This window comes from Hippoglossus hippoglossus, chromosome 13, assembly GCF_009819705.1.
Source record: "Hippoglossus hippoglossus isolate fHipHip1 chromosome 13, fHipHip1.pri, whole genome shotgun sequence".
Taxonomy (NCBI): Eukaryota; Metazoa; Chordata; class Actinopteri; order Pleuronectiformes; family Pleuronectidae; genus Hippoglossus; species Hippoglossus hippoglossus.
Genome location: NC_047163.1, coordinates 27,786,163 through 27,802,798, shown reverse-complemented (window position 1 = coordinate 27,802,798; position 16,636 = coordinate 27,786,163). Strand labels below are relative to the sequence as shown.

Sequence of the window (16,636 nt, the reverse complement as noted above, 5' to 3'; positions counted from 1 at the left end):
AAATATTCAAATATAGAAGAAACACTTGCTGAATAAGTCATGTGCCTGTCACTCACTCTGCTCTTTGCCTCCTGTCAGCACACCAGCTCTCCTTTGTAAAATCTGAACTTTGTTTACCAATAAATCCTGACAGAGAGCAAAAATTCCTTGTAAACACATGAGGGAAGGTCTTAATACACCATTGGGATGAGAGGTATCATGACTAATGGAGGTTGCAGACGAAGTGGTGATATCTGACAGAGGCAATCTGAATGCATTTGTATTTAATGATAATAGTGCTGCAACAGGTGACAGCACACCATTTCTTGTGTTCTCTCAGTGTTTGTTAAGGATGAATTATTCACACTGACGAATACAAACTCAAGAGGAATCAGCCTAGGTCATTTCACTGACCTTGTCTTAAAGGTGACTTTCGTTCTAAGTGTGTGTGTTAAATTAAGAGTTTTTAACAGCATCTGAAATCTCATTGCCAAGAGTGAAATTGGGGCGCTAGTGAGATGAGTGCAGTGGAGACGTGTTTTCTCGAGGCTCACACAGTTCTACTGATATAATCGCCTCTTGAATGCTAGACTCTACGTTTTTGCTCTAAGAATCTTCGTGGTAAGTTTATCTTTTCCTCCACCGAAAAAACGGACGTTATAATGTCACTTAAAACTGCACGAGCCGGAAAGGGAGCTCGCCCGCTGGTCCGGGTGACACCGGTGGAAATCCCTGATCAAAGTCTTACCAAGAATGTCCCTAGAAAGGACCCAGGACCTCTCCTTGGGCCCGTAACCCTCCCAGTCCACGAGGTACTGAAGTCCACAGCCCCTGCGGCGGACCGCCAGTAGGCGCCTAACTGTGTATGTTGGCCCCCCATCAATGACCTGGGGGGGTGGAGGGGGTCTGGAGGAGGGAGCCAGCAGACTGGTCCTGACGGGCTTGACCTTGGAAACATGGATGGACCCTCATTGTCCTGGGGAACTTGAGCTGCACCGCCACAGGGTTTACCACCTTAGTGATGGGGAACGGACCCACAAATCTTGGTACCAACTTGCGGGACTCCAGGCGGAGAGGAAGGTCCTGGGTGGACAGCCAGACTCTTTGGCCAACTCTGTAGTGCGGAGCTTGAGAACGGCATTTGTCAGCCACACGCTTGTATCGGCTGGAGGTGCGGAGAAGAGCCGCTCGGGCTCTTCTCCAAGTGAGATGCCTGAGCAGATGGCACCGCAATCTCCTCCTCTTGCTCAGGAAACAGGGGAGAGTTCTGTGGCTGAGACAGGGAGAGAATTATGAGCGTACTCAATCCAGATAAAATTTTTGCTCCAAAGGGAAGGATTTTGAGACACCACACAGTGGAGTCCTGTCTCCAGCTCCTGGTTGTAACGTTCAGTCTGGCCGTTCGACTGGGGGTGAAAACCGGAGGAAAGGCTGGTTGTGGCACCGATGAGCCGACAGAATTCCTTCCAAAACCTAGAGGCAAACTGGGGTCCCCGGTCCGACACCACATCCTGAGGGAGTCCGTGCAATCCAAAAACATGAGACAACATAACCTCTGCCATCTCTTTGGCAGAGGGGAGCTTAGGCAGAGGGACAAAATGAGCCATTTTAGAAAATCTGTCCACAATGGTGAGTATAACTGCCTAACCTTCTGAAGGAGGCAGTCCAGTAACAAATTCAATGGAGATGTGCGACCAGGGTCGCCGGGGAATGGGCAAAGGGTGGAGCAAACCGTAGGGCCGCTGGCGAGAGGTCTTATTCTGGGCGCAGACAGGGCATGCAGCGACGAACTCCTGGACATCCTCCCTCAGCGTAGGCCACCAGAAACGTTGTCGAAGGAGACTGATGGAGCGGGCAACCCCTGGGTGACAGCTGAAGTTGGAGGGGTGTCCCCACTGCAGACCCTGCGGATGGAGAATGGGCAGAACAAAAAGACGACTCTCCGGGCAGCCTGCCGGGATTTCTGCCCCCTCCAGCGCTTGTCTGACATTATCAGCAATGCCCCATGTCACAGCTCCAATGACGCACGTAGATGGCAGGATGGTGGCAGGGGTTCCGGGGGTGTGTTCATGCTCAAATTGGCGGGACAGGGCATCAGCTTTGACGTTTCTGGAGCCAGGGCATTAAGACAGAGTGAAATAAAATCGATAAAAAAAAAGTGCCCACCTGGCTTGACGAGAGTTTAGTCTTTTAGCAGTCCTTATATACTCCAGGTTTTTGTTGTCGGTCCACACCAAAAACGGCTGCTCAGCCCCCTCCAGCCAGTGCCTCCACTCCTCTAGAGCCAGCTTAACAGCCAGCAGCTCCCTGTTGCCCACATCATAGTTCCTCTCAGCAGGAGAAAGCTTCCTGGAAATGAAACCACAGGGGGAACCTTGTTATCCTTGGGGCAGCGTTGGGAGAGGACTGCCCCCGCCCCCACCCCAGAGGTGTCAACCTCGACGATAAACTGAAGCTTCGAGTCAGGCAAGGTGAGGATGGGTGCAGAAGAGAATCGCTGCTTAAGAGACCGGAAGGCCTCCTCGGCCTGAGGACTCCACGAAAACCTGGTTCCTGGGGACGTGAGGGCATGGAGAGGGGCTGCAACAGAGCTATAGTTCCTGATGAAGCGTCTATACAAATTTGCAAAGCCCAAGAACCTCTGCAGCTGCTTTCTGTCTTTGGGAACAGGCCAATCCGTGACTCCACTGACCTTATCAGGGTCCATCTGGATGCCGCCGGGTGCCACAATGAATCCCAGGAAGGAAACAGTCCACTGATGAAACTGGCATTTCTCAGCTTTCACAAAAAGCTGATTCTCCAGCAGCCGCTGAAGAACCCGTCGAACATGCTGCACATGCTCCTCCTCAGACTTGGAAAAAATCAAAATGTCATCCAGGTATACAAAAACAAACTTGTTTAACATGTCCCTCATAACATCATTGACCAGGGCCTGAAAAAGTGCTGAGGCGTTGGTTAGACCAAATGGCATGACCAGATACTCATAGTGGCCGCTAGGGGTGTTAAAGGCCGTTTTCCATTCATCCCCCTCCCGTATGCGAACTAGATGGTATGCATTTCTCAAATCCAGTTTAGAAAAAATGTACGCCCCTTTTAACAGCTCAAAAGCAGAGGAAATGAGTGGAAGAGGGTACCTGTTCTTGACCATGACATCATTCAGGCCTCTGTAGTCGATGCATGGACGCAGGGATTTGTCCTTCTTACCAACAAAAAAGAAACCAGAACCAGCAGGAGAGGAAGAGGGATGGATAATACCAGCAGCCAGGGAGCTTTGAATGTATCTGTTCATGGCCTCCGTCTCAGGGGCAGACAAGGAGTAGAGACGACCCTTAGGAAGAGAGGCCCCAGGGAGGAGTTCGATGGTGCAGTCATAGGGCCGATGGGGGGGTAAGGAGGTAGCGCGGGATTTGTTGAAAACCTCCTTTAAATCCAGGTAGACAGGTGGAACATCAGAGAGGTCAGGAAAATCTGAGGAAGAGTCAGAGTTCTTGGGACAAAGACTGGGAGAGGCAGACACAAGACAGGATGAGAGACAAACTTCACTCCACCCCAAAATCAACCCAGTTGACCAGTCTATGTGTGGGTTGTGTCTCTTGAGCCAAGGAAGACCCAGAATGAGTGGCACATGAGGTGAGTCAATGATCAAAAATGAGAGCATCTCAGCGTGGTTACCAGACATAGTGAGGCTCAGAGCTGGAGTGCGGTGGGTAACATGGCACAACAGGCGGCCATCCAGGTCGTTGGCCTCCCGGGGAACAGGGAGTGGTTCCGGGATCAGCTGGAGCTGCTTAGCTAGCCCCCGGTCCAAAAAGTTCTCATCAGCTCCAGAATCCACGAACACCGCCAGTTCCAGGGAAACCTCAGGAGAGGTCAGATAAGCGTGGGTTAAAGGTCTGAAGGGACTAGAGGAAGTGGATGTTCGGCTCACCAATAACCCTCTCCTTATTGATGAGCCCGGTCTTTTAACGGACATGAAGCCAAGAAATGGCCCAGCATCCCGCAGTAAAGGCATCTCCCTTCCCTACGGCGGCGCTGACGTTCCTCAGAAGAGAGGGGGTGCGCCCGAGCTGCATGGGTTCCTCCTGACCACTGGGAGACACTGGCGCTGTCCGCTGCCGTCACTGGACCAGAAGGAGGAGAAGAAAGACAGGATGGCGAAGACTGCCCCCATCGGGCTGGCGGTCTATTGGTGAATCGAGCTTTCTCCATCCTCCTCTCATGTAGTCGATTGTCAATCTTTATGGCCAGAGTGACCAGAGAATCGAAGACGGAAGGCAGATCGAGTGGGGCCAGGTGATCTTTAATGTCCTCAGATAAACTGTTTAGGAATGTGTCAGATGAAGAATTCTCACCCCACTCGCTCTCCGACGCCAGGGTGCGGAAGCGAATAGCATGATCAGCCACTCGACTGCCTCCCTGTCGCAGGTCCAACAGTCCTCGAGCCGCCTCTCTGCCTGGTGTACGGTGATCAAAAACCTTGCGGAGGGCCTCCGCAAAACTCCTCGCTGAGAGACAGGAGTAAGATTGCTTGTCCCACTCTGCGGTAGCCCACTCTCGGGCCCTTCCTGAAAGGTGGGTTATCATGAAAGCCACACGGGAGCTCTCGGAGGGGTAAGAGTGAGGCTGCAGTTCAAAAGTCATTGAGCAGAGTGACAGGAAGGAGCGGCAAGTAGAGGGATTACCATCATACCTCTCGATACTGGGGAGACGGGGTTCAGGGTGAAAAACAGGTTGAGCCTCCCTGGGCTGAAGAGCAGGCTGAGCAGGTGGAGCCGAAGCAGTGGGTTTCAGGAGAGCGACCATCTGTTGCATCTGGGTGGAAAGGTCTTGAAACTGGTCTGTCATGGAAGTTTGAAAAGTGTCCTGCCTGGCGTGTAATTGCTGCACGCCACCCACAAGAGAGGACAGCTGCTGCTCATGACCGTGAAGCTTCTTCCCTTGGGCACGGAGAGCCAAGCGAAAAGCGTCTTCCTTTGCTGAGTCTGTCATGGCCAGATTGTACTGTGACACTTTCGTACAAAACTGGGACTCAGATGCAGAAGGAAGCAACAGAGACAAAAAATAAAGTTCAAAAGAAAACTTTACTTTAATAATCCAGTGGTCATACACGGCAGTCAGAAGGCAGTCAGAGAAGCAACCAAGTCCATTCAGGGAAAAAGCACAAAATCCAGAGTCAAAAACCAGGCAAGCAAACACAAGGAAATTGAGGCTTGAGAGCATGTGCACACGAAGGAGACGATGACAATCTGGCAGAGGGTAAGTGGAAACACAGGGTAATAAATAGGGCAAGCTTAATTACAAACAAAATCTCCAATATTGACAATGTCAAATATCACAATATAATAATATCAGACCATAGTCCGGTTGGGCTAAACCTCCGAATGTCCCTACCCAGACAAGCCTATACCTGGCATTTCAATCTCCTCTTATTTCAAGACCAAGCACTTAAAAAGAACATAACAACGAATATTTCACAGTTTCTTGATATCAATGACAACAGGGAGGGAAACACTGTGGGAAACACTTAAAGCTTATATTAGAGGCCACATTATTTCTTATGAAGCTACATTGAAAAGGGCTAGGAGAAATAGATTGTATGAGATTGATGGAGAATTTCTGGTTGCTGAACAGGTTTATAAAAGCTCTTTGCTCCAATCAGATTATAATAATATTCTTAAATTTAAATATGAATACAATTCCATTCTGGGGGAACAGATTGGTAAAACACTTCTCAAACTTAAACAGAGACACTTTGAGTTTGGCGACAAACCACAAAAGTTATTGGCGAGACAATTAAAGCAAGAACAAGCGAAACGAGCCATCTATAAAATTAAATCCAAATCTGGCCTGATGCTTACTGACTTGAAAGATATCAACAATCGATTTCAGGAGTTTTACTCAGATATTTACACGTCCAAATCGACAGCTACACAGGAAGACTTAGATCGTTTCTTCGAACCGCTTCAACTCTCAAGTTTGGATGCCGCCTTCAGGGAAAATTTGGATTTCTCGTCATCTGAACCTATATTAATGAGAATGATTTGCGATACTTTTAAAAACAAGAGGCTCCCAGCCTCTTTGAGCGAAGCAAACATTTGTGTCCTATTAAAAAAAGATAGAGATGAAACGGATCCTGGCAATTACAGGCCCATTGCCCTGCTAAATTGTGATTTGAAAATAATGACAAAAGTATGAGCAAAAAGGCTGGGCAACCATATAGCAAGCATAATCCACCCAGACCAAACAGGTTTTGTTCCAGACAGATACTCCTTTTGTAATGTCCGCAAAATCTTAAATGTTTTGTACGCTGTTCATGACAAAGATGATAACACTGCTATACTATCTTTAGATGCGCACAAGGCGTTTGACATGATAGAGTGGCCCTATTTGATTGAGACTCTCAGGAAGTTTGGATTTGGGGATACATTCATAGAATGGGTCAACATTACATTACATTACATTTCATTTAGCTGACACTTTTATCCAAAGCGACTTACAATAAGTGCATTCAACCATGAGGGTACAAACTCAGAACAACAAGAATCAAGAAAGTACAATTTCTTCAAAAGAGCAAAACTACAAAGTGCTATAAGTAAGTGCCATTTAAGTGCTACTAAATTGTTAGTTTAAAAATTGTATTCAAGGTATAGTCGGAAGAGGTGTGTTTTTAGTTTGTGGCGGAAGATGTGTAAACTTTCTGATGTCCGGATGTCCATCGGGAGCTCATTTCACCATTTAGGAGCCAGGACAGCAAACAGTCGTGATTTTGATGAGTGTTTAGATAATATTATATAATGATCCAAAATCCAAAATCCTTACAAATGGGGACAGATCCAAACAGTTCCCTTTGCAATGTGGTGTTCGCCAAGGGGACCCATTGTCCCCCTTGCTATTTAACATAGCAGGATATCCAAGTCTCACCTACATAAGCCCACTAAAAAGGGTGGTCTCTGTTTGCCAATTCTGAAACACTACTATTGGGCAGCTAACTCCAGGGCTCTTACTTACTGGAATTGCAGCGGTGCAGAGGCGGAGAAGGACCCTTTGTGGCTACCACTTGAGGCCTCTGCTGTTAAAAATTCCTCACTTCCTGCACTTATGTTTTCCAGCCCAGTCCTCATAGAAAAGTCAATCCGACAGAACTTTACCCTAAAGAATTCTTTACGAATATGAAATCAGATAAAGATGGCTCGCCAGGCCCCTAGTGTCTCTATACATGCACCAATTTGCCAAAACCACACATTCAAGCCTGGACAACTAGATGGTTTTTTTGCAGTTTGGAGAGAGAGGGGCATCAGAACTTTCCTAGATTTGTATATTGATGGCCAATTCGCTTCATTTAGTCAACTAAGTTCTAAGTTTAATCTTCCAAACTCACATCTTTTTAGATATCTTCAAGCCAGGCACTACGTTCAGGAAGAGTGTCAAGACTTTCAGTCCCCCACCACCACTCACCCTCTCCTTGAAATTTTCTTGCTCCCTCCTGACTCCAAGCATCTAGTATCAAAATTTGTAGAACGTCTGGCTGGTCAGGTTTCTTCTGACCTCATTAGGGAGGCCTGGGCTAGGGACTTGAACTCAGATATATCAGCTGAGCTCTGGGAAGTGGCAATGACTCGGATTAATTATTCTAAAAATTCACGTTACAGATTAATCCAGTACAAAGTGTAGACTGCACTACTCAAAAACAAAGCTAAACCGCATTTTCCCATCGGTCTCTTCTCAATGTGATATATGTGGCTTTGCTGAGGGTTCACTGGCGCACCTTTTTTTGGTTTTGCCCTACTCTGTATAATTTTTCATCTATAATTTTTCAGTGGCTCTCAAAAGCCTATTCTGGAGACATTCAGCCAAACCACGATCTGGCCATCCTTGGATGCTCTGCAGAGACTCTTAAGCTTCCTTATGATACACAAACTGCTCTACACCTAGGGATGGTGGTCGCTAAGAAACTTATTCTTTTGACTTGGAAGTCTACTTCCTCCCTGCTTTACACACTGGATCAAGGAGATGTTGTCTGTTATACAAATGGAAAAACTGCGTCTCCACAAAGGCAACACACAGAAAAGATTTGAGAGAACATGGGGACCTGCTCAGTGGAATATATCTTGAGGTCCACAGCAACTCTGACCTACCTGGCTTCATCAGTGGATGTAGTATATTACTTTGTTCACTTGTTCATGTTACTTGGCCCTATCTCCGAGATAACATTTCCAAAAGACCATATTTGTAATTGAGTAATCTGTCTGGCAGCTTTTTTTTTTGTTGTTTGTTTGTTTTGGGTTTTTAATTTTGTATCCTATGTTTTGTTTTTGTTTTTGAATTTGTATTATGTCCTGTCAACACTTTGTTATGTATCTGAAAATTGTAAATAAAGTATTAATAAAAAAAGAAATAATAAGAAAATATACTTTTAAAAATGATTACAATTTCTCTTTGTCCCTGTTTTCTCTTACTCTCCTCCTTTGTCCCTGTCTTTCTCTTACACTCCTCCTTTGTCCCTGTTTTCTCTTTCTCTCCCTTGAATGTTTATATTTTCATGTCTTTCTCTTAAAAACGCGCTCACGTTTTTAAAAATCATCATGTATAGGCCATCATGTGAAATACCAGGAGCGAGTGAAAACGTGTATGTGTGTGCCTGTGTGCACGCTCACACACAGAGGCCGCGGGGCCCCGCCCCCACTCACTCGCTCAGAGGACACATACAGTGTGATTATAGCAGTTGGTTTCTACCGAGCTGGAGTTTCTGTGTCCTACTCCACTCTGACCTGCTCTCTCTCAACCTTCACTAGTTATCAGGACCTGATCAGTGCATGAAGTAACTTAGTGTTTGTTTGATTCGCTCCAGAGTTTATGAGACAGCATTGAAACATCATGAAAAATGACTCGTCTACATTTTGTGCTCAGTACAACACAGGACGTGACGCACACAGTCATGTTAAAGTGACCGGAGCGACACGCAGACATGATCCGACACCATCGATAAGTTTGTCATCTAAACAATCCCAATAAAAAAAGGAACAAATTAACGTGAACTAGTTCATTTTAAGTGTGAACTGGCTCAACACTGCTCGTCAGTTTGTGTTTACGCCCCAAATTCGCTCATGGAATAGTCCATTGTAGTGGGGACCAGGGAGGGAGGGCGGTTGCTGATACACTAGTTACTCATAAATTATAGGCATTCTGATGCCATTTTAGCGTATGAATTTTTAGAATGAAATAATAATTAACGAAGAGTAAAAAAAAATTCTTAACCACAAATTTATTAGGTGTTTTATGGGGCCCCTGGTAGTTCGGGGCCCAAGGCAATTTCCAACCTTTGCCTAATGGTTAAGTCCGCCTCTGCTCATTTTGAATGTGAACGTTCAAACCAACATGAAGCATGTCAGGCACAGAAGCCATGATTTGTGGATGTGTTGAGCAGCAGCTCAGAGTTATTGGCAGCTAGCTGGAGCTGAGGAACGGGGGGCTTTTCCTGAATGCTCCTACAAGGCTGTAGTGTGTTGGTTTAAGAGCTGTGGGAGACTGAGCTGTTTGTCTAAGCTGCATATGATGGGAGATAAAGTCAGCCTGATCCCAGAATGCACTATGGCCCTGCCTGCTCAATCACTGCCAAACACACACAAAGATGTGTTGCGAAGAGAGAAATCAGTTGCCAAGAATGAGCTATAACTGAAGACCCAGCTGAATTGTGATAAAGAAAAGCCGAGGACAAAAGGTGTTTCCACAGATCAAACAATTCAAAAACGTGGCAGATGGGGAACTGTAAAAGATACAACAACAATTACAAGAACAACAAGAACAATTATCGGTGTGTTCCACATGCATTGACTGCTAGTCAAAGAAGCTACTTACTTTCAATTTGTCTTTTTAATCATTATGTGCTGTTAAACAATTTGTAACATAGTGAAAAGTAAATGATTTGAGGAGTGATTGTCTGTAATGGTAGAGTATGTGAGTAGGCATATTGTATATCAAGCAATCTTGTTGAAAATAATAGTCCACGATCAGGATCCACCACCACAATCAGATGCCACCTGTGGAAGCTGTGGAAACAAACATAATAATATAATACTAAAGCATTTCCAAGTTTTTTTAATACATATGGTAAAATGACGGTCAGAAATGAGAGAAAGTAACAAAGAACCGAAGAAAATGTTTGTATATAATAAAACATATTAGTGAATAAACATTACAATTTTTCAATGCATTCTCTTGCCTGTTTGTTCCAGTGGACACTCCATTGGATCTGAAAAAGGTTTTCCTTTCATTGGAGTTGATGTATCAGTGTCTGTCTGAAAGCTCCAAAAGAACAGTAAAAAAAACAATTGCTTCATGACACAGTGGTCAACTCCTGTAATAAATTATTTTACATCCTGAGGTGGTGGGAAGTTCACTAAACAAAATAAATAAAAACACATGAATCTAGGATTTCTCAACAATTACAACTATATTCTTAGGCATGAAGAGATAATAATATGAATCTATCTGTAACAATGTAAATGTTACTATACAAGCAGCTGACTGAATACAAACATTGTAATTCTGGTGCATAGTAATAAAACAAATCTATCAAACAACAGAATTAAATTATATTGATTTGGTAAATTACCTGTTAAACAGAAAAATGGAGACTTCGGCATCAGTCTCAAACTCTTTGTCTCTCACTAGTTTTTCTTCTGTTGAATTCACACTGCTACTTCAGTAAACAAACGTGAGACGCCACCTTTGTCCACTCTGGGCATCTGTAGCAATATGGCGATCCAACATGGCGACGGGGGACCCGCGGTCATGGAGATATTTATGAATTTATAAGGTTCATTCTATTTAGGCTCACTACACAGTTAATATAACTTAGATATGAGGATTATATCCCGATTTTGCAAAGAGAGCCTTAGAAATTGTACACATTGCCCCTTTAAATGTTATGGATGACCTAAAATGAAAGATGAAAAGGTAACAATAATTTTAACCTAAATTAAACATGGCAGCCTTCTCCAACATGTGTACAGATAAACTAAGTTTCTTAATTGAAACAATATTTTGTGTTGTTCTCCCCACTCTTTTCCCTCTTGATCCACAAAGTTCAGTTTTCGTACTACTCCTTTCCACCCTTTTCTAAAAAGATTTCAGTCTCCATTCACAGAGTGAAAGTGTCAAAATTGAACACGCAACACAGGGACTCAGATGCACAACTCAACAAGAAAGAATTAGGTTCCAAACAACTGAGTCTTAATTGAGCACAAAGGGATGCAGGAGAGAAGAAGAAGTGCAACATGAACTCTAATGGGTTGTTTGGCAAAGAACTGGTGGAGGGATGGGAGCAGAGACTAAATACACCAGTAGAGGGGAGACTATGTGAGATCCAACCAATCAGGCAGAGGGCAGAAACTCACGTTGGAAGGAAACACATAAAGGGCAGTGACACAAAGTAAAAGAGGAAATATAGAACAAGTCAACATGGGGTGCAGTGAAGTGATGACTTTGTGTTTACCTTTGGTTGAAGCAGTGACGAAAGTGGTGTAAATGAATGAGAACAGTGAAGTCGTGGGCTCAACAGATAAACAGTGATACATACACATTGTAAAAAATTAAGCTGAGAGGATGAGCAAATTCAGCTGATAAGTCTCTGTACGTTCATCATCAAGAGCAATTCCTCTCAAAATATCTCACTTTTAAATTCTCATTTCATATACAATCATTGTTAAAAGCTTTAGGCTTACACAGATTTCAAATGCCCCCAGATGTGCCCTCAGAGTGAGGAGGCGGACATGTCAATAGGTCTGCCTTCATACCAAGGTACCCACCCACTTGTGTCAGCTGTAGAAACAACAGGGACAGTGGTGTGATGTGCAGTAAAACAAACACACCAGCTGTAGAGCACAGCAGTGTCCTTCTTTAACCAGCTCTCTAAAGCAGGGGTCTTCAACGTTTTTCAGGCCAAGGACCCCCAAACTGATGGAGAGATGGAGCAGGGACCCCCTACTATATATATTGTTTAAAATAGTGTTTTATATTAAACTGGGCCTAGTGCCATGTATAAACAAAGCTTCCCTGTTATTGTGCAGTCAATACTAAGCTATTCAAATAATACACAGGTTCATATATTCATGTTTTTATTTTAAACATGTGCAAGGTACAGGGTGGGCGTGCCACAGCCATTTATAAACATACATCTTGCATACAACACTGAGCTATTGAAATAATTCACAGATTCAACTTTTGGAAAAAACATTGGTTGGAAAAAAAAATATACAAAATTGGCTAATCAACCAAAAATTTCGCGACCCCCCTGCAGTACCTCCGCGGACCCCCTGTTGAAGACCTCTGCTCTAAAGGAAAATCATAGGAAGACACTGTTCCAAACACACTGGATAGTACATGTGTGAGTGAGTGAGTTGGATTATGGATTATGGATTATGGATTCAGACAGTTGAGTAAAGTTTGTGTGTATGTGTATGCTTTAAACAGATCCTTACATTTTTACTAAGAAAAAAAAACAGTTTCTATAATCAGTCGAAACCCCTTTGTAGGAAACTCATTCTGCGGCTGAACAGCAGCAACGTTGTCAGGGAGTGTTCAGGGTGGATGGCAGGCATGTGCAGGTCACATCCAGAGTCTCAATATGAGCACTTTGGTTAAGCTTAAGGACAGATGGTGGTTTTGTTAAATGTAAGTCAACATGTTGGGAAGTCACTGTTAACTTTTTCAGTATTTAATCAGACCACAGTCTTTGTCTTACCTTAACCCTTCATTATCAACACATTTGCAACTTTCTTGATAACGCTCATTATGTCATTAGGGAACAAACTACTCATGTTGTAAACAATCACATTTGGTGTTACAGTTTGGTTGCAATTAAACTAGGGTTGGGCAGGTGGACAATGGCAATGATGTGGCACATTACATTTAGCTGACGCTTTTATCCAAAGCAACTTACAATAAGTGCATTCAAACCCAGAAAAACAAGAATCAAGGAAGTACAATTTTTACAAACTACAAAATGATATATATAAGTGCCACTAAATATAGTGTTTTTTATTTTATTTTGTCCAAGGTATAGTCGGAAGAGCTGCGTCTTTAGTCTGCGGTGGAATATGTGTAGACTTTCTGCTGTCCTGATGTCAATGGGGAGCTCGTTCCACCATTTAGGAGCCAGGACAACAAAGAGTCGTGATTTTGTTGAGTGGTTAGCTCGCAGTGAGGGAGCAGCAAGCCGATTGGCAGAAGCAGAGCGGAGTGGACGGGCTGGGGTGTAAGGTTTGACCATGTCCTGGATGTAGGCTGTCACTGTCTTGTGGCACAATAAGCCACAAGACAGTGAGAAATACAGTGGTTTCATGCATAAAAGAGGAGCTGAGAAAGAGTTTTATATGCTCCATATGTGTTTATATGTATGTATGGAAACATATTACATTCTAAATAGTTTAGAAAATGGTGCTATGTATATTGTTTCCATGCATTTTGGTACATTGTTATGGTTTATGGTGGATGAGCACCAGACTGAAGGACTCACGTAATTAAAAGAAAAAGTGACTTCTACAGGGAGAAAAAAAATTACACTAAAGAACATAAGGTTTTTGATGTCAACTTTATAACCCAAAAACGATGAAAGGCAGCTGCGTTTTCTGTACTTACAGTTAAGTGGTTATTGCTCCTATAACTCTTAAACCTGTTTTCAATTTAACCCACATGACTAAAGAAAAAATTATCATTATTTGCAGGTTCACCTCTATAAGCTGATTATATGTGTGACTATGCAGAATCTTTAGATTTTGGGGCCAGAAGCCGCCTGATTTTCATTTCTAATTTGACCAGGTTAAGAGGCGGGACACATTGACCAAAATGCATAGGCTTTCAGCTTGTTAATATATCTTCATTCATATTTAGATAGCTGTTACTAGAAATTAGTCAAACATTTAACTTGTGTGGACTTGTCAAACTGTAAACAGGGTAAGATAAAGATAAAATGTACTTTATTGATCCTAATTTGGGAAATTATTGTATCAACACAGCATGTCAAGGGCAAAATATTTCACATAGAGCAAAGAAAAAAGGCGACAAAGAGACAAGTGCGCAAAATTGCAGTATTTGTTTGAAACATGACCAAATAAATAAATATGACTATTAGATGTGCAGTAAAAAATGAATATGAATATAAATGGTAAATGGTTTTGTATTTATATAGCGCTTTTCTAGTCTTGATGACCACTCAAAGCTCTTTACAGTACTGCTCGTGCCAGCGGCGCTGCCTCCCCTCTTCCCCCAGCACGTAAATCTACAGTCGTCCCCTCCTCACGGCCAGCTAAAGTCGAGGCTCCGCCGCCAGAAAGAGACTCAGCAACAGAACCTCAGCCCACTCCACCTGCACAACTACCCACAGGACGTTCCTAGTGCTGACGATCAAGTTTGTACAAAATATGTACAAAAAGTTCAGAGTTATTGCAGGATTAGTATGACAGTTTTGGTGTGGATAGAAACTATACAGTTTTATACAATCTTATTGCTGTGGGCAAGAAACACTTCCTGTATCTGTCCTTCCGGCAGCGGAGCTGAACCAGTCTATTGGAGAAAGTGCTCCGCTGTCTGTCCACTAGGTGGTGGAGAGGGTGCTCGTGGTTGTCCATGATGGACAGTTTGTTCAAAACCCTCCTCTCCACCACCACTTCAAAAGAGTCCGGTTTGCAGCCAATGATGGAGTCAGCCTTCTTAATCAGCTTCTCTGTTGGTGTCACCAGCTCCTATGCTTCTCCCCCAGCAGACCACAGCAAAGTACAGTGCACTGGCTACAACAGACTGATAGAAGATTTCCAACTTCTTGATGCACACGTTGAAAAATCTCAGCTTCCTCAGGAAATAGAGTCTGCTCATTCCTTTCTTGTACACAGCGTCGGTGTTGGTTTTCTACTTCAGTCCGTTGTCCATGTGGACGCCCAGGTACTTGTAATCCTCCACTGTGACAACATCCTCTCCCAAAATACACAGTGGCTGTGAAACGTCCTCTTCCTCCTGAAGTCGATCACTATCTTCCTGGTCTTGGCCACATTCAGACGCAGATGATTTCTACCAGCCCACTCTACAAAACCATCCACCAGCGCTCTGTACTCACCCTCCCTCCCATCACTTATACACCCAATCACTGCAGAGTCATCAGATAACTTCTGCAAGTGGCATGACTCTGAGTTGTACTGAAAGTCAGAGGTGTACAGTGTGAAGAGGACGGGTGACAGTACAGTGCCCTGTGTAGCTCTGGTAGTACTCACCACCACTTCAGACAGAACACTGCCCAGCCGGACAAACTGAGTTCTACCTGTCAGATAGTCAGTAATCCACGAGACGGTGGATGTGTCCACCCCCATCGCTTGCAGCTTCTGCCTCATAAGAACTGGCTGGATGGTGTTAAACGCACTGGAAAAATCTAAGAATATGATTCTCACTGTGCGAACAGCCTGATCCAGATGTGAGTGGTAGGCGAACTGTAGAGGGTGCAGCGATGATTTCACCTGTGGTCTGAGGTGGGCCAGGACCAGTCTCTCCAGTACCTTCATCACATGAGATGTGAGGACAACAGGTCGATAGTCATTGAGGCCAGATGGAGTCTTCTTCTTGGGGACTGGAACCAGGCAGGACGTTTTCCAAGGTTCAGATTGAAGAGATGCTGGAAAATAGCAGCTAGCTGGCTGGCACAGGTCCTCAGAACCCTGGAGCTGATACTGTCTGGTCCTGGGGCCTTGAGTTGATGAAGCCTCTCCAGCTGTCTCCTCACCTGGCCAGTTGTCACAGACAGGCACATTGTTCTGCTTGGAGTCTGGCCTCCCGCTTCCTACTGTAGGAGTCTTTGCACTCCCTCAGCTTTTCCCTCAGGTAATTTTGTATGATCCTCAGCTCAGTGGTGATCCAGGGCTTGTTGTTGGGAAATCAGCGTACAGTCCAGGCCAGCAAGGTGGTTTGTTCACAGAATTTAATGTATTCCGAGATGCAGTCAGACATATTGTTGATGTCCTCCCCATGTGGCTCACAGAGCACATTCCAGTCAGTTGACTCGAAGCAGTCCTGCAGTGCCTCAGGGGCCTCCTGAGTCTACCTCCTCACAGTCCTTGTGGATGCCGGCTGCCGCTGGACAAGAGGGACATACTTGGGTGTCAGCAATACCAGGTTGTGGTCTGATCTGCTGAGTGGGGGGAGTGCAGTGGCACTGTATGCACCCAGAGCATTTGCATACAGAAGGTCCAGTGTTTTACTGTCATGTGGGGCAGTTCACATACTGATGAAATGAAGGTAAAGTTTTTGTCCAGTGTGACATGATTGAAGTCACCAGTGATGGCTATACAAGCATTGGGATGTTGATTTTGAAGCCTTGCAACAGTGGAGTGAATGGTGTCTCTAACTACAGTCGAATCAGCTGATGGAGGAATGTAAACAACGATGGCGGACATAAACTCCCTCGGCAAATAATATGGGTGCATTCCCAATGCTAGCAGCTCAATGTCCTGGCTACAGAGATGCTCCTTCTGATTAATATGTCTGGGATTACACCATCTTTCACTCACATATAGTGCAATCCCTCCTCCCTTCTTCTTACCGGGTAACTACACACTGTTGTCCGGGAAATCCGGTATTCCCTCTGGGTCATCAGCGCGCTGAGCTCATACATCTT

At 44.5% G+C, this 16,636-nt stretch overlaps 1 protein-coding gene across 5 annotated transcripts in view; it reads right to left on the bottom strand.

The window, feature by feature from the left end:
* The window catches only part of LOC117772552 (RNA-binding protein Musashi homolog 2-like), a 163,535-nt gene that overhangs the window by 121,374 nt on the left and 25,525 nt on the right, over positions 1–16,636 (bottom strand). The gene's annotated exons all lie outside the window — the stretch shown is intronic.